This window comes from Pseudorca crassidens, chromosome 20, assembly GCF_039906515.1.
Source record: "Pseudorca crassidens isolate mPseCra1 chromosome 20, mPseCra1.hap1, whole genome shotgun sequence".
NCBI lineage: Eukaryota > Metazoa > Chordata > Mammalia > Artiodactyla > Delphinidae > Pseudorca > Pseudorca crassidens.
In genome coordinates this window covers 19,694,661-19,719,877 of record NC_090315.1, presented here as the reverse complement: position 1 = coordinate 19,719,877, position 25,217 = coordinate 19,694,661, and positions in this window count along the sequence as shown.

The following is a 25,217-nucleotide window of genomic DNA, read 5'->3' as shown; positions in this document are numbered from 1 at the left end:
CCAGGAGGACTCCAGTGGCTGGTTGAGGCCTCGGATTCCTCGCAGTCTGAGCCTGAGCGCAGAGACGCGTGATCCCGACCATAAGCGCTGCCTTCACAGGCTGTCGGGGAGTGTGAACCTGGGACAGCAGAGCTGGCTGGCGGCCCTGCAGTGGCCACTTCCTCCTCCACCACAGTGAGTCGATAGCTGTGGCTTCAGAACTTCCCTCTTTTCAACGCTGTTAACACACGTGCAGCCACACATTGTATACATGTTAAGTCCATAAAGACACATGTCAATGCACACTTCTGTCACGTGTTGATCTTCACGGTCAACTCAACACCTTTAAATGATGCAACTCACCATTCAGGAGTGGCAACCCGGGCCTGGCTAAAGACTGATGTCCACTGGCTCTCAAGGGGTCCAAGGTCCAATCAAGGTCTACCAAGGCTTCAGGGACTGTGGTCTGGGGACCTGGCAACTATGCAGGGACATTTGTGCCTTCTTCAAGCCTGAATCACCTGTGAGGGGACATGCCTCCAGGGTCTGAATGATAGACTATGTATCAGAAAGCACAGAAGTGGTGTCCAGAGGGGCAGGACCTTGAGGTGTGGACCCCAGAGCAGGCCCTGCTCCTCCTGGGGGACCCACATTTTCTTCCACAACTCATCTTCCAGCAAGTGCTATGGTACGACCTCTTAACAGATGGCAGCTCTGAACAACTCGGTTCCAAATTGCCTGTGTCTGTCTGTTTTTAAAAGAAGAGGAAGAGCTGTCTTTCCTGGGGACTCTCACTATGAGCCATGTGGGTCCTTAGCTGCAGGCAGGCTTGGGTTCAGTCTCTGGCTCTGCCATCAATGGCTGGGTGATCTCCAGCCAGTATCAGAACCCCTCAGACCTTTGCTTTCTTAATCTTTAAAATGGGGATGATAGCATCCACTCCCTGGGGTTCATTGTGGAGGATTAAAGATAAGATATATAAAACACTTTGCACCCAATAGGAGTGTGGCATGTAGAGGGGGAGGCGGGGGCCATGGTCACCCCCTGCGTAGGAAAACTCAGTCTACGTGTGGTCTTTCCTCTGCTGCAGGGTAAACTTCCCCAGACCCTCCAGGAAACACAGATCCGACCAGTGTGCTTCTATATAAAGGAGCATAGCTTTGGGATTGACCACAGAGAAGAAGAGTCGAGGATCTTTGGAGTGGGAACGGGTGACAAAGTGGTATGTGGGCAGGAAGCAGAGGCCTGGCTTAAGGGAAAAGGGAGGAAAACCTTGTGCTAAGCAGGCCCTCCCACACCCCTGATAGAAGAGAGAGGAATTGATGGGTGACACCGGAGGGATGTTATTGAGACACCTAGGAGCCTCACCAGGCAGAGTCCTCACCAGCAGGTCCCCACCCCATGATCTTCATGCCCAAATGATGTGTCTTCAATAGTAGACATCTCCACCCCACACACACACACAGTCACCAAGAGGGTGGGGCCAGCAGTCACCAGCCAGCTCCCCCTAAAGAACAACTCCCTGCAGTATCTTCTCAGACTACTGTAAAACCAAAGGAGACCCTTGGGCACCTATCAGGGTCATGGGGAGGAGCCCCACCCACACGTGGGTATGAAGAGAGAGGACTTTGGCACACCAACAGGGGGCAGTCACACCTCGTCACAAAGGCAGTTGAGAATGTGGCCCATCATTATCATCGTTCTGGTCCAGGAGGTCAGATACACAACAGGGAAGTTGCCAATAAGCTTCCCTGAGCAGAAAAGAGAGATTGAAAGAGGCCCCTGGGAAGCCAGCTTAGGAGTCTCCACAATGTGATAGGAATATAGGACAAGAGGGAAATGTTTCATTTCAGATTTTCTCCTGGAGAAAAACTTTATCTGTTTAGAGGAAATACTTTGATAAGCTGCCTTGTGGTTTGGGGGTAAAACTCCAGGAGCGTGCTCAGGTAATAAAGATGGCAAGCACAATGTCCTCTAAAGCGTATCCTGTCAACTGAAGAATGCTTTGTTGCGTTGGATTTGGGTTTGTGAGTTTGAGGGTAGGACTGAGGAAAGATCTGAGCAGTCTGGCATAAAGAGGAGAGAAATTTTGGATCCTGATATGATGAAGAGCCAGGTGCTGGACACGCACATAGGACAACTGGGAATGACCAACAGTGGTCACTGGTAACCAGAACTTTCTATTGAGGATGCTAGAAGGTCATCGTGCTACGACTCTCTCTGCCATCCCAGTGCTCATGAGTGCCTTTGGGGGCAAGGACGTGTGGAGTGCAAGGGCAATGTCTAAGTCGACATGTGAGCAAAACAAAAGCAGCATGCCTGGACACAGGGTCCCAGGGATGAGGTAGAGCTGGCATCAGGGCTGCAGAGAGAACACAGGGTAGGAGACAGAGGCTTGTGTGCAGGTACAGCTCTGTAGCTAATGAGTTTTGAGACCCTAGAAAAGCTCCTTCCCCCTCTGGGCTTTATTTACTCAACCCTAAAATGGGCTCATGGCCTTCCAGCCCTAACATTCTATGACTCAAATTTTAGTTCAGCCCTCTCCACAACACACCGGGGGATGGTGGTGGCTATTAGCAGAGCATTTGTGCATTTATATGGAATGTGTTTGCTGCCACCATGACATAATGAATTTTCTCACAAATTACATGTGCAAAGAACTGCTCAGATTGAACTGTAATATCACTTCAGATGCACTATTGATTTTCATTATTTTCGTTTTCTCCATCCCTGAGTTCCCTGCAACCATCCCCCAATTTGATTTTACCCAGCAGAAAAATCTCTGCCTCCTCTTTCTAATAATCAGTTCATAAAACCTCAGAACTTGGGAGTCTGAGGAAATAGGCTGCTTTGGATAGAATGTTTATCCTTCCAGAGGGAAGATGGTTTCTGACCTCCTAGGGCCAGTAGGAATTTCTCTGGCTAGAGCAGTAGGTATCCTTCAGTGGCAATGTGAAGGACCAGTCATGTATGCATATCCACTCTTCTTATATAATAAAAAAAAAGCAACTTATATTATGAAAAATTATCGTGGTAAAGCACAAGTGCTTTTTTGTCCCTACCATGGCTGTCCACCTGGGAATGCTGAGCAGCCCCTCTCCATGGAAGCTCTTCCAGTGCCCACTTTCGCACCCTTTTCACCTTGTTTCCTTGCAGTGACTGGGCTGTGCAGCTTCTAGGCAGCACCAGTTCCCCAGAAGGGCAAGCAAGCTGGTTTTCCAGCAAAGGGGGCCTCTCCGGACTTTGCAAGGGCCGTCCAAGGGACTAAGATCCCTCGAGTGTGTTTTTCAGCATTTCCCCTCTGATTCACTGTCATCCTAGGACAGATTAGTTCTGCATACAAACACTGGGATGTTAACATTGGACACTGCTCTGTTTCTGATATTGAGGAACAGTCACAGATGGCTTTGCGTGAAATGACTTCAATAACAGAGCAACAAGATGCACAAGTCTAAGGCTATTTTTTGTAAAGAATAAAAAGTAAAACTGGGGACTTCCCTGGTGGCGCAGTGGTTAAGAATCCACCTGCCAATGCAGGGGACACGGGTTCGATCCCTGGTCTGGGAAGATCCCACATGTCACGGAGCAACTAAGCCCAGGCACCACAACTACTGAGCCCGTGCTCTAGAGCCCACGCGCCACAACTACTGAGCCCACGCGCCACAACTACTGAAGCCCGTGCGCCCTAGAGCCCGCGTGCTGTAACTACTGAAGCTCATGCACCTAGAGCCCTTGCTCCGCAACAAGAGAAGCCACCACAATGAGAAGCCGGCGCACCGCAACGAAGAGTAGCCCCCACTTGCCACAACTAGAGAAAGTCTGCACGCAGCAACGAAGACCCAACACAGCCAGGGGGGACAAAGTAAAACTGGAAGGACCGGCTCAGCTAAAAATTTACAGGAGAGTGGGATATAAATCAAGAGGCCATTGTGGAGAAAAAGACCACAAAGAAAGAGGACTCAAGGGCTTAATGTGTTGGCCTTGGGGACTTGAGATGACTAATTCATTCATTGGGTGTACAAAGGCTCAGGCACTGTCCTAGGTGCTGAATTTCCACACAGTCAAGAATATCAACAAGGTCCCTGCTCTTCTGGCACTTACATTCTAGTAAAGGAAGACCAACAATTAACTTGTAAATATATCATAGACAAGATGACTCAGAAAACTGTAAATGCTGTGAAGAAAACAAAACAGGATGGAGTGACTGAGAGACCTGACAGTCGAAAAGGCCTCTAGTATAGCCTGAGTGGTTAGCGAAGGTCTCTCTGCAGAGGTGACATTTAACAGAGACCTGCAGGTTGAGATCAAGCTAGCCATGCAAAGATCAGAAAAAGAACATTCTGAGCATCCACAACAGCCTGTGAAAAGGTCCATCAGTGACTTCGGGGCAGAGAGGAGGTCTGCATGGCTAAAGCACAGGGGGAGAAGGGTACCAGACAAAATTGGTAAGAGGAAGGAGCCTTGACAAGAAATTTGGATTTTATTCTAAGGGCATCAGGAAACCCTGAGGGACGTTAAGCAGAGCAGTGATAGGAACTGACTTTTGCTTTTTAAAGATGACTCTGGCCACTGCCCACAAAGTGGATTTCAGGGGGCAGGTGTGGCAGCTGGGCGACTAAAGAGAAGGTTCTCACAGATGCTAGGTAAGTGATGATGGTGACCTGGAATGATGGCAGTAGAGGTGGAAAGAAGTAGCTGGACTTGGGATTTTTTTTAAGATTGAGCCAACAAGACTTGTTAATGGGTTAAGTGGGAGGCATAGAAACAAAGAAATTCAGGGTGACTCCTGGAGTTTTTTGGCTTAAACAACTCTTTGATGGAAATGAGTCATCAGTGCATCAGGAGTAATGATAAACCCTGTCCCATCCTTCTTTGGAGAGAGGCAAGGGGGTTTTATTTGTTTGTTTGTTTTTGTTGTTTTTGGAGTTTAGGAGCCAACTCATAAGAAATATAAGGGCCAGCAGCACTCAACTCTGCAAATGTTTTAGCTTTTGTTTGCATATGATGATTTTTCCCTACTTTTTCAGAAAAACAAACGCTGAGCAGAGGTTAGGAACAAATCTTGGCATAAATGTAAACATCCAATCTGTAGAGACTCAACCAAAGGCAGGTCCTTTCTCTGTCAGATATGTGTTTGTTTCTAATGTGCAAAGGGCAGGAGAGGCCTTAACTCAACTGTTTGGTGGGGGATCCAGACTTTATACTTATGCCAGTGCATCTTAAAGCCAACTTCGCAGAGTGTCTTTGTTGAGGATTCTAGTGTATTTGATGGAAGTGAGTGAGCAGAAATAAACTGAGGGTTCAGAGGAGGAATGAGATTTTAGAAGAGGCAAAATATCTAAGAAGAGATACTGCCAACACATTCGAGGGAATCGATTGGCTGCCCAGTAGTAAATATCACTTCTGTGATTCCTGTGAAGGAATCACGTGACTATTTTCAAGTACATTAGCTTGCTGTGTGGATGGCCTCTAATGAGACACGGTTTCTAGCCAGTTAGATTTCACATTGCTCAGTGCCAGCTCAGTGATTTGTTTTGCATGAAACACTGCATCCTGTTAACCTGGTGAGTTACAGTTTTAGGTGGGCAGCCAGAATCCCTCACAGCACTTAAACACTTTTTTCTTAAAATAAAAAGAAGATGGTCATGGTGATGATGATGATGATGATGATGATGATAAAGAAAATGAGTTCAATCAGGTTACCATCTTGAAATCTTGAATTCATCTAGCTAAAATGACCCAGATAATGGGCTTTTTTCAAATCTTTTCTGGATCATTCCAGGGAAGAGCTCAATCCATTTTTCAATCTTGCTCTGCCCTCTGCTCTTGTTGGGAAAACTAGGCCTGTCTATTTCTTTCCTTTCAGGCTTAAGGTAATTTAGAGTCCTGAAAGAAGCAGCACACTTTGGGAGTTTGGCCTAGGGCAGACTGAACCTGAGGAGTAAGAATTTAGGAGCAAAGGCATCAGACTTCATTCATCTCAACTGTAAATGGAAAAGTCCTCCTGTGTGTGACAACACCAGGAAAGTAGGTATTTTTCTTCTTTAGGAGACGGAAAGGGAACCATCCCCAGCAGGAGTCTGTGCATGTGCTCTCTCTTATTGACTCAAATGAACTTAAAACCTTGGGCTGAGCCAAGTCTGATCTCTGAGCATGCTCACTGAGCTGCATTAGAGTTTCCCACTTACTTGAAAAGTCTATGGTTACCCTCTCCATGTCCCTCCTCTTCTTTCCAGAACAGAAGGGAAAAGGGTGTGCCAGCTTTGATACCAGGAAGTTTTCAGAAATGCTTGTCCCTGCTCCCTTTACAAGGGGACATTTGATGGGTAGAAGAGCTCACTTCCAAACTTCCTGCCCACAAGGTCAGGGCAAGACAACTCTGGTGGTCACAGTCTCAATGGAGGGTGAACCTTGGTTTGCTGAGTTTCAGCTGCAACTGCTACTTCAGTGAAAACTGCACAGAGCTAGTCAGAATATCCGGCTGCTGACAGGAGATGATGAAAGCTACCCTCCATCAACGTATGAAACTTAAATGACAATTTTTTAAAAGTTTAATTAAAGATAATACAAACAGATGGAGAGATATACCATGTTCTTGGATTGGAAGAATCAACATTGTGAAAATGACTATACTACCCACAGCAATCTACAGATTCAATGTAATCCCAATCAAACTACCAATGGCATTTTTCACAGAACTAGAACAAAAAATTTCACAATTTGCATGGAAACACAAAAGACCCTGAATAGCCAAAGCAATAATGAGAAAGAAAAATGGAGCTGGAGGAATCAGGCTCCTGGACTTCAGACTATACTACAAAGCTACAGTAATCAAGACAGTATGATATTGGCACAAAAACAGAGATATAGATCAATGGAACAGGATAGAAAGCCCAGAGATAAACCCACACACATATGGTCAGCTTATTTTTGGTAAAGGAGGCAAGAACATACAATGGAGAAAAGACAGCCTCTTCAATAAATGATGCTGGGAAAACTGGACAGCTACATATAAAAGAATGAAATTAGAACACTTCCTAACACCATACACAGAAATAAACTCAAAATGGATAGAAGACCTAAATCTAAGGCCAGACACTATCAAACTCTTAGAGGAAAACATAGGCAGAACACTCTATGACAAATCACAGCAAGATCCTTTTTGACCCACCTCTAGAGGAATAGAAATAAAAACAAAAATAAACAAATTGGACCTAATGAAACTTAAAACTTTTGCACAGCAAAGGAAACCATAAACCAGGCGAGAAGACAACCCTCAGAATGGGAGAAAATATTTGCAAATGAAGCAATTGACAAAGGATTAATCTCCAAAATATACAAGCAGCTCATGTAGCTCAATATCAAAAAAAACAAACAACCCAATCCAAAAATGGGCAGAAGACCTAAATAGACATTTCTCCAAAGAAGATATACAGACTGCCAACAAACACATGAAAGGATGCGCAACATCATTAATCATTAGAGAAATGCAAATCAAAACTACAATGAGATATCACCTCACACCAGTCAGAATGGCCATCATCAAAAAATCTACAAACAATAAATGCTGGAGAGGGTGTGGTGAAAAGGGTACCCTCTTGCACTGTTGGTGGGAAAGTGAATTGATACAGCCACTATGGAGAACAGTATGGAGGTTCCTTAAAAGACTAAAAATAGAACTACCGTATGACCCAGCAATCCCACTACTGGGCATATACACTGAGAAAACCATAATTCAAAAAGAGTCATGTACCCCAGTGTTCATTGCAGCTCTATTTACAATAGCCAGGACATGGAAACAACCTAAGTGTCCATCAACAGATGAATGGATAAAGATGATGTGGCAGATATGTACAATGGAATGTTACTCAGTCATAAAAAGAAATGAAATTGATTTATTTGTAGTGAGGTGGATGGATCTAGAGTCTGTCATACAGAGTGAAGTAAGTCAGAAAGAGAAAAACAAATACCGTATGCTGACACATATATATGGAATCTAAAAGAAAAATGGTTCTGATGAACCTAGGGGCAGGACAGGAATAAAGACACAGACGTAGAGAATAGACTTGAGGACATGGGGAGGGGGAAGAGTAAGCTGGGACGAAGTGAGAGAGTGGCATTGACATATATACACTACCAAATGTAAAACAGACAACTAGTGGGAAGCAGCTGCTTAGCACAGGGAGATCAGCTCTGTGCTTTGTGACCACCTAGAGGGGTGGGATAGGGCAGGTGGTAGGGAGATGTAAGAAAGAGGCAGGGGATATGTGGATATATGTAAGCACATAGCTGATTCACTTTGTTATACAGCAGAAACTAACACAACATTGTAAAACAATTATACTCCAATAAAGATGTTAAAAAAAAAAAGGTTTGGGTGGCAATAACATGGTTTTGACTCATGATGAGAATGAAAGGCTTTCTTAGCTTAGAGGAGAAGTCAGGAAAGAATGTGAGCACACACATATGGACATGTGTTTGTGAGTGTTATGTGCATAAGTGTACATGAGTGTGTGTGTCTGAGTATGTGTGTGGGTGCAAGAGACACTCCCTCAAAGTACCAGAAGCCAAACTGTCCGTTGATTTTCTTTTTTTTTTTAAATAAATTTATTTACTTTATGTATTTATTTTTGACTGTGTTGGGCCTTTGTTGCTGCACATGGGCTTGCTCTAGTTGTGGTGCGCGGGCTTCTCATAGCAGTGGCTTCTCTTGTTGTGGAGCTCAGGCTCTAGGCGCATGGGCTTCAGTAGTTGTGGCATGAGGGCTCAGTAGTTATGGCTCGCAGGCTCTAGAGCACAGGCCCAGCTGTTGTAGCACATGGGCTTAGTTGCTCTGCGGCATGTGGGATCTTCCCGGACCAGGGCTGGAACCCATGACCCCTGCATTGACAGGAGGATTCTTAACCACTGTGCCACCAGGGAAGCCCTCCATTGGTTTTCTGACAAGTTGTATGGTCCCTCTCAACTACCCAAAACAGAAAGATGACCGTAAGCAGACAAATACTGTCAGGAGGCTTGGGAAGTGTACACCAGGCCACCCTAAGCATCTGATTCAATGCACATTGGCAACCGATCACAGTGGAACTTCTGCTCCTGGCCCTGTGGCCCTGTAGGCCAAGGCCAGAAGTTGCAAGGCTCATTGGTTTTACACCAACATGGGCACATTGAAAGGTTGTGCCCTGGAGAGCCACGGATTGCTTTTACGTGTTTTGTGATCTAAACTTTGTGGTCTAATATTTCAAGCAAATACAGTCACTTTCCAAAAGAGGGTATTTCTCCTGTGCCTCTCTCAAAGAACCCAGTGTGAGAAAGCCACGTGGGACTTTTGTTTGGTGATGTGTTTGTGACGTGCTTCCGTAACAAGTAAATAAGCTTTATCAAGGCAATATGTGGCTTTGTGGCAACTGACAGACAAAAGTTGCTCTAGAATCCAATACAGACAGAGGATTGGGTTATAGCCAAACTCTCAGCTCCAAGAGGATGAAACACATATCAGCACACAAAGGAGCAGGCAGAAGGCAGGTCCATTCTGAACTATATAAAGACATGCAGTTATTAGTGCAATTCACAGAACTTGTCTTGTTAGACCATCTTACACAAACATTTTCCAACATATTCAATCAGCCCCCTCAAATTGACACTGTCACCAAAATTCAATCAATACTTCTTGTGAGAGAGGAATAGTATCTTATCTAATAATCAACTTATCTGAGATTCACAATGCTGGTTGCCATTACAAAAAGGCATTTCTCTATTATTTACATTTAACTATACATTACTTTGACCTTTGTATCAGTTGCATTGAGATAAAATGTGAGCTTCTAATTTAATTTTGTTTTGGATTTCCTTTGACATATCTATTTATGCCAATTGCCCAGGAGGAAAAGACCATCAGTAATAATAACAGTTATGGAAAATACTTATTAAGCACTTCTACCATGCAGACTCTGGGCTCGAGCCATCACCGAGATTGTCTACTTTAATCTTCGGGCAAATCTACAAGGGAGCCGTGATTGATATTTCCATTTTAGGGCTGATGAACCGAGGCTGAGACATTAAATGTCTTATTCCCAGGATTGACCCAGGCAGTCTGGCTTGAGAGGTCTGCTCCTAACCACTGCGTGACTCCACTTCTTAGTGGTATGAATCATCCCAAAAGGAGATGCCCAAGACTCCTTTACACTCTGAGTTAGCAAAGAATCAGAGGGCCATGCAGATGCCATGCAACTAATAGATGACCCAGGCTCTGAATAAGGTCCAAGTCACTTCTGTTTACTGTTCTCTGTGCTTCAGGTTCCTTCTGTCTAAGATGCTTGCCCCTCCCCTAGGATTATCATCCAAGAGATGGAGTAGCAGTCCATTACATTCTTCAGACAAAAGGCATTTTCTGAGTGAGATAAAAGGGAAGGAAAGGAACACGTGGATATGTATGGCATGTGGATGAAGAGTGCCTGTGTGAAAAATCCCAGCTCATCATCTATTAACTGATAAGTGTCCTGATAGGGGTCAATTCTCTGCACCTCTGTTTCTTCATCTGTAATACAGGGATGGTCATAATGCCTCTGCAACATGAGGTTAGGGAGAGGGTTATAAGAAACAGCTCATGGAAAGCACTCACCACACGCCTGGTACAGAGTATGTGTTCAGTTCTGTTATGTGAGCCATGATCACCTGCCATGACCCCCACCACTACACCCTACATGGCACACGCTCTGAGGAGTTGTTTATACACCTTCCTTCTCCACTGCACTGTGAGTCCCTCGGGGCCTGAGTTGTGTTCATTCATCTTAGGATCTCCAACTGTCAACACAGTTCCCAGCCCATAGCTGGCACTCGTGGATGTCTGCTAAGTGAGTGAACCATTGCATATATGCACTTACTCCAAGGCCAGCTCACTGAACAGACAAAAGAACTGAAGCTCAGAGATGCCAAGCCACTAACTGAGACCACAGAACTTGATGGTGGCAGAGCTGGAAGGGGGATCCAAGCTTCTCGACTTCCAGTCCAATGTCTTCACATTACAGCAGAGTGCCTTAACTTTGCATTTTCTGAAAAACGTTTAATCAAGACCAAGGCCAAAATGATAACCAGAACATCATTAATATTATCAACCTAGGGACACGTTCAGAATCCATTTTTCCAACTTCCTATAACTTACATGTTAGCAATCCATCACATAAAATGCAAAAAAAAAGTTGCAAAAATATAGGCCTAAACATTTTTAGTGTCTTGCATCTTAAGTAATTACACAGCAATACTATGATAATCTAATAGCAATCGACAAGACAAAAATGCATAGTAATCATGTATTGTACCTGATATAAGCAATACTACATCACCTAATACCCTGCCTTTTACCACAACTATTTCATTACTTGGAAGCTCCCTGGTAATGAATATGCTATTAAGCAGGGTTTTTTTAATTTGCGTGTTTCTCTTAGAGATTCTTCGATAAATTTTTCAGACTTCCTTCATAAATAAGTTTCATTATTCCTCATTATTTTAAAAAAAAACACATTCTCCTTCCCTGAAAGGATACCAGATATTAGATGACCCTCCTATATAAAATCATAAATGGAAAAGGACCAGACAACCTTCAGGAAAATAAGTTATCAGACAACAGGACACTAAATGCAGTTGGCATATATAAGGCATTATGGTATAGTTAAAAGTCTGCAAAAAGAATATTTTACAATGTAAAGAATCAAAAGAGAATTTAGTTCTACTACAGCACAAGACAAATCCCAGCTTTTGTACAATTTATCACCAATTTCTTCATTTTGTTGTTTTAAACATGCTTTTAAGACATACTGGATAACTAGTAAAAATTGTATACAATGCAAATGACATTTCATATAAGTTTTATTGACTTAATGCTCTGATAATAAAATTATAACAATCAGTGTTATTCTGATTTATTGCAATTTTTACTTTCACTTTGTAATGGACTTGGTGCCTCACAGAATTGAATGTAATGTTGCTGCCACCTCAAGGTCACTCACTGAAAATGAGACGGTTCACTTCGGTCTAATGCACTAAAGCACGTAAGTAACTGAGGGCTTTATGAATGAAAATATCACATTGTGGTCACGTCACAGTAAATCTAAACTTTTATTTGCAATGAAACAATGGGTTTTATATTCAATTTGCAATGAAAACATACTCCAGTAATGCTAGGACGGCACAGTGAGTTACCAGGTCTGTGAGAAGAAAGGCTCTTATATCACAGTCCAGGGGAAGAAATGTCAATCCATCAAACTAAAGAGCCATCTGTGCATAACTGGCATATTGACAGGGCATAATCCAGATACAGTGGTTTCTTTAGAAAAAGAAACAGTCCCTGAGTTTATTTTTCTTTCATAAAGCTCACTTGGCTCTTTTCCTCTCCTTCTTAAATCTTTCCCAGTTGGTGACCTCTCTGAACCTGACTCTCTTCCAAATGGATTTATCGAAACTACCCTTAACACGAACGAACAGTTTACAGAGAAGGAAATGGCAAGGAGCCGACTCACTCAAAGAGTTACATGTTTTGCCTAACAGATTGTCAAAGATCAACTTTTGATCCCACTGGTTTGGCAAGGTGGTACTGTAAATTAGAAAAGAGGGAAATGTGGTGATATTTTTCAAATTTTAAAATGCATATACCCTCTGACCAGCAATCTCATATCTAAAGATTTGTTTTTCAGATATATACATACAAGTGCACCAAATGTCTGTACAGGGAAATTTATTACAGCCAAAGATTGGAAACAAACTAAATGTCCATCAACAGAAGACTTGTAAATTACAGTAAGTGCATAAAATGGAATACTGTGCAGCCTTTGAAATCAACAAGGCAGCTTTCTACGAACCAATATGGCACAATCTCCAAGATCATGTGGGGAAGTAGGGGAAAAAAAGCAATGTGCAAAACAGTGTATATAGTATGCTTTGTATGTATGTATTTGCATAGAATCTCTTTGCAAAAATTACAATAAACCATTAATAATGGTTCCTTTGTAGAAGAACTGGGGGACTAGCAATCTAGGTGGGGGAGACAGTTTTCCCTGTATACCCACTTTTGTCTTGAATTTTATACTGTATGTATGTGTTAACTACTTGAAATGTGTAAATAAAAATAAAGCATTAGACTGTAATTCAAGGGGAAAGCCAAAATTATGAAGAAGAGATTAAGAAGTTCCTGAGGGGGGAAGGGAGGAGGGACAGAGGAGGAAGGGTAGTCAAGGGAAGGTGCTAGAGGCACACCTCCCCCTGGATGCTTCCTCTGCTCTGATCCAGCCTGAGCTTGTATTTCTTTTCTGGTCTCCACATTCCTTTCATTCTCCTCTGACTCCTTCCCTCGCTGTCAATTCTCATTTCAATTCCTCTGCAACTCCTTGTGTTCTGTCTCTCTCTCTAGGGACCCTCAATCCCCACAGTCCCCAGTGTGAGGAGGACGAGAGCCAGCCCTCCTGTTCCTGGTGCCAGCACGTGGCCAGGCTAGCCAGGGACACGCCGAGTGCACTCTGGACATACACAGCATGGCGGTGGACGGCCCCATCGGCCATCGGCCATCTGCCCTCGACTGGAACTCAAAGTTCAGCAGAGGTGGTGTGCATTTCGCTTCTTCTCTAAGCCTAGATACCACAAGGATGACCACTAGATCTGCCCACTGAACAGCACTAGCCAGGATGCAGAAAAACGCATTTGGAACAGAATCTAGAAACCTGGAGCTATTCGCAGTTTGGGAGAAGGCGATGGGTGAGCAGTCCTCCCACCATTTCTCAGAAATGGACCAGGGTCACCGGGCACTCATTGGCTGCCTGTGTGGACTACCTCAGTAGGGGTGGTGAGGGGCACCCAGCAGAGAGAAAAGGGAGGTGAAGAAAGGAAATGGATGCTTCCAGCTGCCCATCTTCATTGGTTTACTGGATTTCATTTGACTTTCCGTTTTCCCTTTTATTAAAACAAATCTCTTGCAATTTTTATAGCTCCTTTCAATGACACATCATTAACAGCGAAGCCAAAATTTTGTTTGACATTGCTTAATAGTTCAAATTCCATCAAACATCCACCAAAATACTAAGCCACGGATAGGCAGCATTTTAAAAGCACATGCATTTTGAAACTTTTGAAAACTGTAAAGCACTACAGAATTTAAAGAATCTTTCATTCAATAAAAAAATTTTAATAAAAAAAATTAAAAATGGGAAATAAAAGCACATGCATTTCCCACTGAACCCACACTTGGGCTGGTTAGTTTCCTCTTGGTTATTAATTTGAAATGTTACGGCTGAAAAGATTGAGTGTTCCTGCACTGACCCAGGGAATTTTACAAACTTTGTCCATTTGGAAAACAGACACCATCATTTTTATTATATTTGGAGGTCATGGAAAAAGTCAGAGGCAAAACAATAAACTGGGACTATTTAGTCTTAGAGGGATACCTTTGTAGATTTCTGACGTATGTAAACTCCTCTCCCTTTTTCTCATAGAAAGGCACCCACCATGTGAGGGGGACCCCCCAGAAAGGAGGGTGGTGCAGAAACTGGGCACACGGCAGGACTGCTGAGTCCCTGCCTCTGCTCTCCGGGCCCCTCGGTCGCACAACCTCACTGATCTTCCCATTCCCTAAGATCCTTCCAGCCTTAAAATCCTATGACATTCATTCTGAGATAAACAGTGAAGGAAGAGAAAGAAGGTAAAAATGGGGAGCAACGAAAATGGAGCTTGGAAAACTTAAATCAAGCCTTGCACCTAGCCAGAGTCAGGCAATAAGCTTCCATTGTCTTTCCTCCCCCCACCCAGGGTTTTACACAGATATAAGTTAAGATAGATTATATTACGGAGTACTTCTGCCCCCAGGTCCCTTCTTCTACCTTCTGTGTAATTACCTGCAATCATCCCAAACATATAAATAGACACATTTAAAAATACCCCCACCTCGTTAGGTGTTCCCAACTTGGTTTTGAAATGGCACCCTAGAAATCCAAGATCTCCTGAAACACTAGGCCTGCCACGAGTTGAGGAGGAAAAGGGCCAGATCGGGTCTCTGAGGTAGTGGCTGGAGCCTCAGAAATCCAAGCCCTTAACCAAACAAGCCAACAGGGTGGCTGCAGAATAATGGCCCACGGGAGAAGGGAAAGGCCCCTAAGGACAGAACTTGGGGCTGGGGGAAGGAATTCTCTAGAAGAGAGGCACTGAAGACAAGGACTCCATGGTGAGGTTCTGACCTCGTCAGCAGGGATGTTGAGGTGAGGCTCGCCGTGAATGATACCCGTGATCACAGATCTGATGGGTGGTCTCCCGCTAACTACATCCCAGCATTGTACAAAAGGGGGCTGGGCAGGATTAATTACTACAACTGTTGACGTTATAGAGTTTCAAAGATTTTTATTTTGCATTTAAAAGATTTACAGGAAATCTCCAAGCAGTTAAGGCAAGGGGCTGAGCTTGTCTCTCAGCTGGCTTGAAGCCAATCATTCGGAGGGTAACTTTAATTCCTGGGATAGGAGTCATACAGTCAGGAAGCAGCCCTGACCCCTGTAAGGTCAGTGTCGTGGCCAACTACCCCGGGCTCAATTTAGAGACATAACTATGGCAACAACTGTGCCCAATCGGTTATTAGAGGAGATTTATTGACGGATATGCTTGAATAGCAGAGCCATTAATTGCAATTACCAGACAAGACACTTTGTTCATCTCGGGGAACTAGATGCCAAAATGCCCTAACAACTTTAAAATCCCATTTGCTCTTGAGCTCCCGGCTGGCCTCACTGCACCTGCCTCAGCTTCCCAGTACTGGGAGGGAGAGGAGAAGGGGTTCAGCTTGACCTGGCACCAGCCGCAGAAAATGGCAAGTGCTGGGCTATGGGGCACAAGCTACAGGAACCTCACAGAGTCCCAACACCCTTCATAGCAGTGAGGGAGGAATAAGCAGCACTTCTCCTGCTGGTGCCCCTTCTCTGGGTCCCACCAACAGAATAGAGAAATGCCTTCCTCCTTCACTCCCCTGGTCCCTGCCCATCATTTTCTTCAAGACTCTCTGGGTCGCCTCTTGGCCTTCCTGTGCCTGGTGTAGCTCAGCCCAGGCTCTGTCCACCTTGTGGTCCCCCGAGCCTGAAACAATCAATTCCCAGATTTCATCCTTCTGGTCTACCTCCAGGCAGCCTCTCCTGAACACTCCATTTCTCTACAACAGCGACTGACTCTCACCTCCTCCTGTACTTTCTAACCTCTCATTTGCTCTTGTTTCTTCATAGATTGTAGTCATGCTATTTATTGGTCTGCCTGTTTACATGTTTATTTCTATCTTCCCTCACTAGATTCTAAGGTCCACGAGGGCAGAGATTTGGTCTGTTCTTTCCACCGCAGTATTCCTCGTGCCTAGAATAACACCTGGCATACAGTAGGTGCTCAAGAAATATTTGTTGACTGAATAAATGGATTCGGTACATTCTGCAATTGTGCTTAAAGGGCTCTTCTCTCTCCAACTAGGTCATAATTCCTGAAAGCAGGGATGCTCCCTATAGCATCTTATTTAGCACTGCACATACCTTAGGTGCTTTAAAACAAAGCAAGTGGATGAGAGAGGTTGCAAACCACAAATTCTATCCGTGCATTGAAACAGGCAAAAGCACACCTCCCTCCACTTCTCATGGAAGAATAATAGCTAAGGCTGAAATATGCTTTCTACAGGGCCATGCTCGAAGCACTCTCTAGAGTATTCAGTCATAAAACCCACATGATACGACCGACTGTGAGATCTGGAATGTTATTCTCTGCATGTTAAAGGCAAGGAATTAGGATACAATGAAGCAAAATGATGTGCCCAAGATTATACAGCTAGTGAGTGATAGAGCCAGGAAATAAACCCAGGCATGGCCCAGAATCTGTGCCCTTAACCTCTATGATTGCCATTTTTCTTGACTTAGAAATCTAGGATAAATACAAAAACAATTAGAAAATGCCCCAAGGAAAGCCTTTGGGCACTAACACTACGTCCCCTTGAGTTTACTCCTATTTTTTTTCAAAGTAGATTATAAGCAACAAATGTCTGCTCCAAATTAAGATGTTGCCTGATCATCTTTCCCTTATAAATAAAACATCAAGACTATATCTACCTGAGCTTAGTGAGGCAAAGGATTTTTAGAAAATTCTTTCTAAGAGAGAGTGGAATGTATTATAGTTCTTCCCTAGAGCTGTGAGAATGCAACTCCCATTCTTGGACTCTGCCTGGGTTTGGATCACAAGAATTCTCAGCTAACATAGATGAACTTCATCAATGCAAAACTGGCCACACCAGGTGCCTCTTTATTCTACAGCATCTCAGTGTTAATGAGCAGCAGGACCTTTGATCACTGAGGCTACTCAAGTAATTGGAATTTTCTGTACTCAACACTGAGACCCCATGAGGTGAAGTATTCATTTAAATCAAATTTTCCTCAGTGGGTCTTAGAACTCACAGAAATTTAACCCATATTGTCTATCATCTAGTTCTCTATTTTGCACAACCAAATGGAGTGCTATAGACTGAATATAATGTTCCCCCAACATTCATATGCTGAAACCTATCCCCAGTTTGATGGTATTTGGAGGTGGGATTCTTGGGAGGTATTTAGATTATGTGGGTGGAACCCTCGTGAATGGAATTAGTGCTCTTATAAAAGAGACCCCAGAGAGCTCCCTCGACCCTTCTGCAGTGTGAGGACACAGCAAGAAGATGGCTGTCTATGAACCAGGAAGTGGGTGCTCACTAGATACCGAATCTGTTGGCACCTTGATCTTTGACCTCCCAGCGTCTAGAACTGTGAGAAACCAATCTCTATTGTTTATAAGTCCCCAGTCTATGATTTTCTGTGGTAATAGCCCGGATGGACTAAATCAGAGTGATTTGATATTGGACTGATGAATCTGAAGCACTACAAGAATCTCAGTCACTCAAGACAAACTCCACCATATTTATCATTCATTCATTCATTCATTCATTCAACGTTTGTTTCTTCATCAGCATCTACTAGTGCCAGGCACTACACTAACACAACATGTTGGCTGACATCACAATATCCGCCGTTTATGAAGGGCGGTTGACATGGATGCAATAACCATACAGATAAACTACAGCGATGGCAAGAGCTGTGACCAAAGGGCACAAGGCTCTAAGAAAGCGTAAAGGGATTTAACCTGGTCGTGAAAGTCAGGGAAGGACTCCCTGAGAAGACAGTACTTTGCTGAGACCTAAGGAAGAGTAAGAGATAATCACGTGGAGAGGAGTGGGAAGAGGTAGGAGAACCCCAGGCTCGGTGCAGCTGGGAAACAAAAAAAAACACACCTAAAGGTGGGCGGTTGTGATGGGGTCGATGCTGGGGCAGTGGCCAGGGACATCAGGCCAGACATCGAAGGCTGGGTAAAGGTCTGGATCTTTATTAGAAGCGTTGGAGATTTTTAAGCACCACCAGAAAGGGAAAGATTTGAGGATTATTTGGAAGGTGAAACTGATGCATCAGTTCTGTACACTCAGCTTGCTATGGCAGAAAACTGGACAAAGGGAGAAAAGGAAAGGTCAACAGCAAGGGTTGGAACAAAAGGATTTCCAGGCCCATCTTAAGATAATCGAAAAGTTAAACGATCAGGGTGTGCATTCCCAGAGTGGTACACCTGGGCCAGGTCTCCCAACACTCAGCTCATTCTGTACAGTTCTGCAAACCAGAAACGAGCCTCACAGCTTGATAACGCTGAGGGTCAACTCAAACTCACCAATGGAGAGGAGTCCTATTTTGCATTGCTCTCACTAGAACATAAAAAAAAAAAAAATTCTATAATTCTTGTGCTGCTACCGACATCATTATGCATCAGTATAACAGAGTACTAATTTTAATCTGCACAAAAATCAGAGAATTTTCATGCTGTGAGGAAACTTAAACATAATCTGAATATTTGTGAATTTTTTCAGTATGTTCATAGATGTTTTCATGTATAATTTATTTCCTATTAACATGTATGTTTGGTGTCCTCTAAATAAACTATGTTTTTCATGGACTTAACCCAGGTGTATTGCCTTTGGGGCCCCTATCAATCCCACCTGAACCCCATGGGACACACACACACACACACACACACACACACACACACACACACACACACAATGCGCACATGCACATAGATAAGACTGTACCCAGAAGATGCTCAGTCACCACTGTTAGTTGACTATCTGACAACAGACCAAAAGCTCCCTCCAAGTCTGACAGTCAAAGCCGCAAAGTCAAGAGAATGGTCCATTTAAAAGAATCTGGTAAAATCATGGGGTAGAGAAGAGGTGAACAGTCAGACTCCCTCCACTGGCTCATCAAAGAATGGAAAAACCTGGAAGGAGCTAGAACCTTGGTCCCAGCCCTTCTCCATGCAGGGAAGACAGTTCTGTCACCCATAGGAAGAGTGGTTGAGGCTCAAACAGGAGAGCTGAGAAGGATGCCATATCGCTGGTTAAAAAGTCAGGGGGGAAACGAGTATATTCAGCAAACTGAGAAGTGCTGCAATTTTAGAAGGAAAGTCTCTTTCTTAGATGACAGCAGAAGTTACTTCCAGCTTTTTCCTTACTTTGATCCATCAGTGTTGCCCTGGCCACCGACCAAGTTCACATGGTCCAGACATTTTAAGTGGAATCAATGTGTTAGCACCCCTATTTTTCAAAACGTAGAGGACATATATCTAAGATTAAACCTGTACAAACCAACCCCTAGATGTCATTGTTGCTGCTAAAATATCAAATCTTGAGTCTTTGAAATTCTAAATCTGAAGAGATAGCAGTGTTAATCTGAATAAACCACTTAAATAATGCAAATTCAATTCACTTTCAATTTTTCAAAGCCAAGTCCAAAGTCTTCTGGACTTCTTAACCAAAATGTAACTAAATCTTAGGGTGTTAGCACGCATTCTGATGCCAAAAAAATCCACGTTTAGGAAAAATAGGCTGGAAACGCACATAGTCATATGTAACGTGACTAACTGGGCTCACATCAAATTCCACGACTGATGAGCTGATTGTAGCATAGCTGGGTGATCCTGGCCTCTTCTTTTCCGTGTGTCCTCTGACTTCTGTGCTTGCCTCTGCCATTGGTGTTGGAGCCCAGAGCTGTCTGTCCTTCCCACCCAGGGCACACTGAAATAACAGAGGTGCTCACTGGCTCTCCACTGCACACCCTAGTTCCAATCAGCCTCAAATGCTACTTGTTCTCTGATCACAGTCTCACCTCCATCTCTTCCTTCCATTTCATACCATTCCAGTCTGAACCTTTGCAATAATAATACTTGTTGTTTATCGAACGGGCATATCCGTGCTTCCTATACATTATGTCCTTTAAATTTTTCAGTAGCCCTGCAAGATAGGTATCACTATCCCCATTTTACAGATGAAGTAGCAGAGGTACAGAGAGGTTAAGTACCTTGCCCCAGATCACACAGCCAGTGAGTGCTAATAGGTTTTGAAGCTCAGGGTGAGACCCAGTCCACAGCCTGGATTCTTAGAGCCTCTCTGAAGTCAACTCCCAGGTCCCTAACCGGACACCGTCTTTATTCTCTCTCCCAAGCCCCAGCTCTCAGTCAAATTGCTGCGATTCCCCAAAATGGCTTTCAAGTAGCTCCTCAAATAAAGCCCAGATCTGGGAGCATGTCTGCTGAATGAAATCACTTCTTCATTCAGTCAACGAGTGTTTACTGAGTGTAACTGCATTCGGCGCCCTATTCTAGGCCAGGGGGAATATTGATGCACAAAACTGCCAAGCTCCCTGGGCTCTTGGAGCTCATTCTCTGCCAGGGTAGACAGTTGCTGAGGCAGGGATTACACACATAATTAATGACTGCAGAGCCGAGTCCACAAAGATGTGTGAAACAAGATAAGCAGAGCCCCTAACACAGGGCCCTACACCACGAGGGCCCCCAGTAGATGCCTGCTGCCTGTCTCTGCTCGGCCAGCCTCAGACCCAGTGTGCCTTTCAGGGCAAAGCTCTCCCTACTCCCCACTCCAAGCCCTCCATGCCAGGCAGAAGTATCTTCACAATCCAGACAAATGCCTTGTGTTCACTCTCACCGCACACTTCCGTTCATGTTGGTCCATATTCTTCCACATACCAAGCTGATTTATTCAAGACCTTAGCTCAGGCTTCTCCCCTCCCATCAGCTGGGCACAGGGTTCTCCCTCCATGGGGCCCAGAGGTGTGCACTGAGGGAGAGGCGCTAGTGTAAGAGGAGTAGAAGACATGGGAGCCTGGCCACCTGCTCATGAAGCTCACATGTGCCCTGCAGCAGCCCCACGCATGCCTGATTCTGGATATACCACTTCCATCTCACAACAGACCTCAGCTGGATCCTCCCAATCTTATGTCTTGCTGGAGCCAGTGAAGACTAGTTTCGGCCTCATGACCAGAAAAGGCATGACAATTACAGTACAGACCGTCTCTGGGTGTCATATGCATTTTCCCTTCCCTTTCTCACTCATGTCTCTTTCTCAATGAAAGAAACACCCCAGAAGATCAAACAATGTTCCTCATGCCTGGTCTTCCATAGTATATGAAGAGCTCAGACTGGAGGACCTTAGAAGGTAGTCTACTTACTGTCTGTGGTTATCCATTTACTGATGTCTTAAGGAAGCAAGAGGTGGAACTCCCAGCCGGCTGATGATGATGCTAGCAGCTTCTCCTAGTCTATCACCTCAAGAGGAGCTGTCAAAATAACAAACGACACATTTGGAGGTCACAGGATTACCCTTTAGCCAGGCCCTCTTGGTTTGATTAGCAGTTACTTTTCCTCTTAGTGTTTTTCTTCATCTTCTCCTCCTTTTTTCATTTTCTTCCTCTGCCCCTCTCATCAATAAAGGTCACTGCGTTAAGGAAACCGTTTCTGTGAGAAGAATTTAACGGTACCCTATTAGAATCACACTGTCTTGTTCAGAAGCAGGTGGTATTACCTGTCAACAGGATTTTGGACATAGCAAATAGCTGACACCCAACTCAGCTGAGGCTCCTGGGCAGATAAAGTGGCCCAAGGAGACAGCCCTCTGGCGGCCTCAAAATCTCATTTTCATTGCCCTAGTAGAAAAGAGACTGACTTTATTGACAAAGACGACTGAAAATTGCTTGAGCGCTCCAATAACCCGTCTGTGTTGAAGCAGAGAGACAGTCTGGCGGAGACCAGCTCCCTGCTCCCCCGTGCAGCTCTGCCCAGCCCTGAGTCTGTGGCACATGCAGACCAGACTGAAGGGAGCCTGCTGACACCCTCACGGGCAGCCCCACTCCACCTCCACACCCAGCTTGCTGGTGCCTTTCCTGGACCCCAACCATAAATCAACATGAATTCAGGACAGCTCTGCCAGAAAGCAAACTCTTAGACTGATTCAGGGACCCAGGGGTCAGGCCTGAGTTAGCTGGAGAAGGCAAACGTCCTGCTTCCCACTGGAGTGTTCTGTGGCTTGACTGCACATCCCAGGTAGGCCACTAGATGTCACCACCATTGATTCTTGTCCTTACTCCCAGGTGCTGGTATAAGACAGAGTCCAGGGACCAAGGGAACTCTACAGAATTCCATCACCGCCAGGACTGCAGGGCTGCTTTAGGTCCTCTGACAGTCTGAGCTCCTCGAGGGCCTCTCCTAAACCAATTAGCAGCTCAGACCCAAAACAGCTGAGCTGAAAGTTAAGCAAACCTCAACTCTGAGAATAGACGCCCCTGCTCTTTCTCCAATTCTTCCTGGTCACTATCAGTTGTGTATCCTTCTAGTTTATTCTGGCCCTCAATAAGAAACAAATTAATATGTGTGCCTCGTAGTACCAGAGATTTTAGATGTCAATGTGCTGCTGAAATGATGTAGGTCTGTGGCTTTTAGCAGAGAATGAATGACAAATGGATAATTTATGATGATTCTTGAGGCCTGAACTATAATTATGAAGTATTTCTAGGTGTACATTCAGATGCAAAGTGTAAGGAACCTAGCGCTAATATTAATTTATTACTGACAGCAGTATATATAATAATATATCATGTCTTTTAATCTTACATTCCTTCTAACTTACATCAAGCAATCTTTTCATTCATTAATAAAATCAAGCCTTGCCATTATTCTTAATGATGAAGTCCCCTTTTGAACCCAGAGGACTCCTATAATTAAACTCTGTACTTCCATGTACCAGACATTTGAAGCTAAAAAAAGAGGATAAATTGAACTTCTTGTCTTACAGGCAGGATGAAAACGTCAGAAAGATGCAGCCTACCTGCCCACAGTCCCACAGGAGCTAAATAGAAAGTCAGGAAAAATTTTTGTGTTTATCTTCTCCACTCACACCACCACATCCTTTTCTTTTCCCCTTTTAGTCCCCTGCCTTCTCTGACCCTTCCACAATCTTTCCTTTCTTGTGTTTTTTTTTTAATTGAAGTATAGTTGATTTACAACGTCATGTTAGTCTCAGGTGTACAGCACAGTGATTCAGTTATACATATATACATACATATATTCTTTTTCAGATTCTTTTCCCTTATAAGTTATTACAAAATATTGAGTATAGTTTGCTGTGCTATACAGTAGGTCCTTGATGGTTACCTACTTTATATATAGCAGTGAGTATATGTTAATCCCATCCTCCTGATTTATCTCTCCCCTCCCCCCTTCTTCTTTGGGAACTATAAATTTGTTTTCTATGTCTGTGGGTGTATTAATCTTTCCTTTTTTGAGGCAGTATATCCAAAGAATATTTTTTAAAGGTCACGATAAAAATTACAACTAAAAGAAATGCAGGCTAACATGTCTCCTCCAATTCTCTGTGCTGTGCCAAAAACCTACATGATTAATCCCTTCAAAAGAAATCTAACCTAATCCTATTACACCAAAGACGAGGTGTCCTTCGTGAGTATCATGTCCGGGAACAAGTTGGTCTTCTCCACAAGTTTCAACTGGTTAATGTCTCATTCAGTTTATAACCAGTCATTGCCTTGGCAACTTATTCACTGCACTGTACTGAATGTTCCCCAAATTTAAACAGTGTTATGGTTTAAGTTGTCAAGCACACACCATGGATTATCAGGCAACCTGGTCACTTTAGAAGATACAGACCCTTGACACTTGTAGAAGTGAAACCTTTAAGCTCATCAGCTAATTACTGATCCCAAAATAGAATAATGAGATGTGTGGAGATAAGCATTCAGTTATCTGGGTCATCTCTCATCTGGAGACAAAATCTGATTCCACTGAGTAGGTACTAGATAACTGAGTAAGCAAGTTTCCTATCTATAATGCTAAATCTTAATATGATTGGTTAATTAAATCATGACAAATGACATTCTGTGGCAAGTGGAAGGTGCTTGAAAGAGATTCGGTGAGATATCCACAAGTTCAGTGGAACTATACCTGAACGTCTTTGTATTCCCCTGACCTAAAAACGTTTACTGCAATTTTCTGGAGACCTTCTGTGTAGGAAAGAGAAATACTGAAGTTTTGCTCCACTGGCTTTTTGAAGTTGCCTAGGTTTTTCTATTGGATTCTGTGTCTTATACCTTCTCTGTCTTCAGGTTTTTGTATTGGATTCTGTGTCTTATACCTTCTCTGTCTTCAGGAATGAAGGTCTTAATTCTTTTATTAACATTCCTATCTGCCTGTAATGGTTTCTTCTTATTGATTCTGTCTCTTCCAGTTACTTCAGTGTAGGGAAGAGGAGTGTCAGTCAGCAGTGGTTATGTCGTGGTGAGTAACAAACAGCTCCAAAACCTCAGTGAGGTTTATATATATTCATTGTGGGTCAACTAGGGGCTCAGCTCATCACCACCACTCTATAATGTGGGCTGACAGGGTGGCCACCATTTCAAACACTGCTGGTTATCAAGCCAGCAGGGAAAGGGCACTCTGGAGGGCACTGCCCTGGCAAATAACCGTTCCAGGATGGAAGTGGCACCCCTCACTTCTTCACACAATTCATTAGCCAACACCAGTCAGAGGCCACACCTCTGAGCCAGGAAGAGTGCCAGGAAGTTCTGTCTAACCTTGTGCTGGAAGAGGTACATTGCAAAATAGCTGGTGAATATTAGAAAAGACAACCACAGGAAGTTCAAACAGAGATATACTTAACCTCTCACTTGTTTTAGAATTCCCTTATTTTCCCTAGATTATAGTTTCTCCACTTTGTTTTTGCACTGTGCTCTGGTAAAATAATTCTCTGATTCCTGTTCTGTCAACTTTCATATACATGGACATTACAGTTAAGACAGTACTAAAGAAAAGCC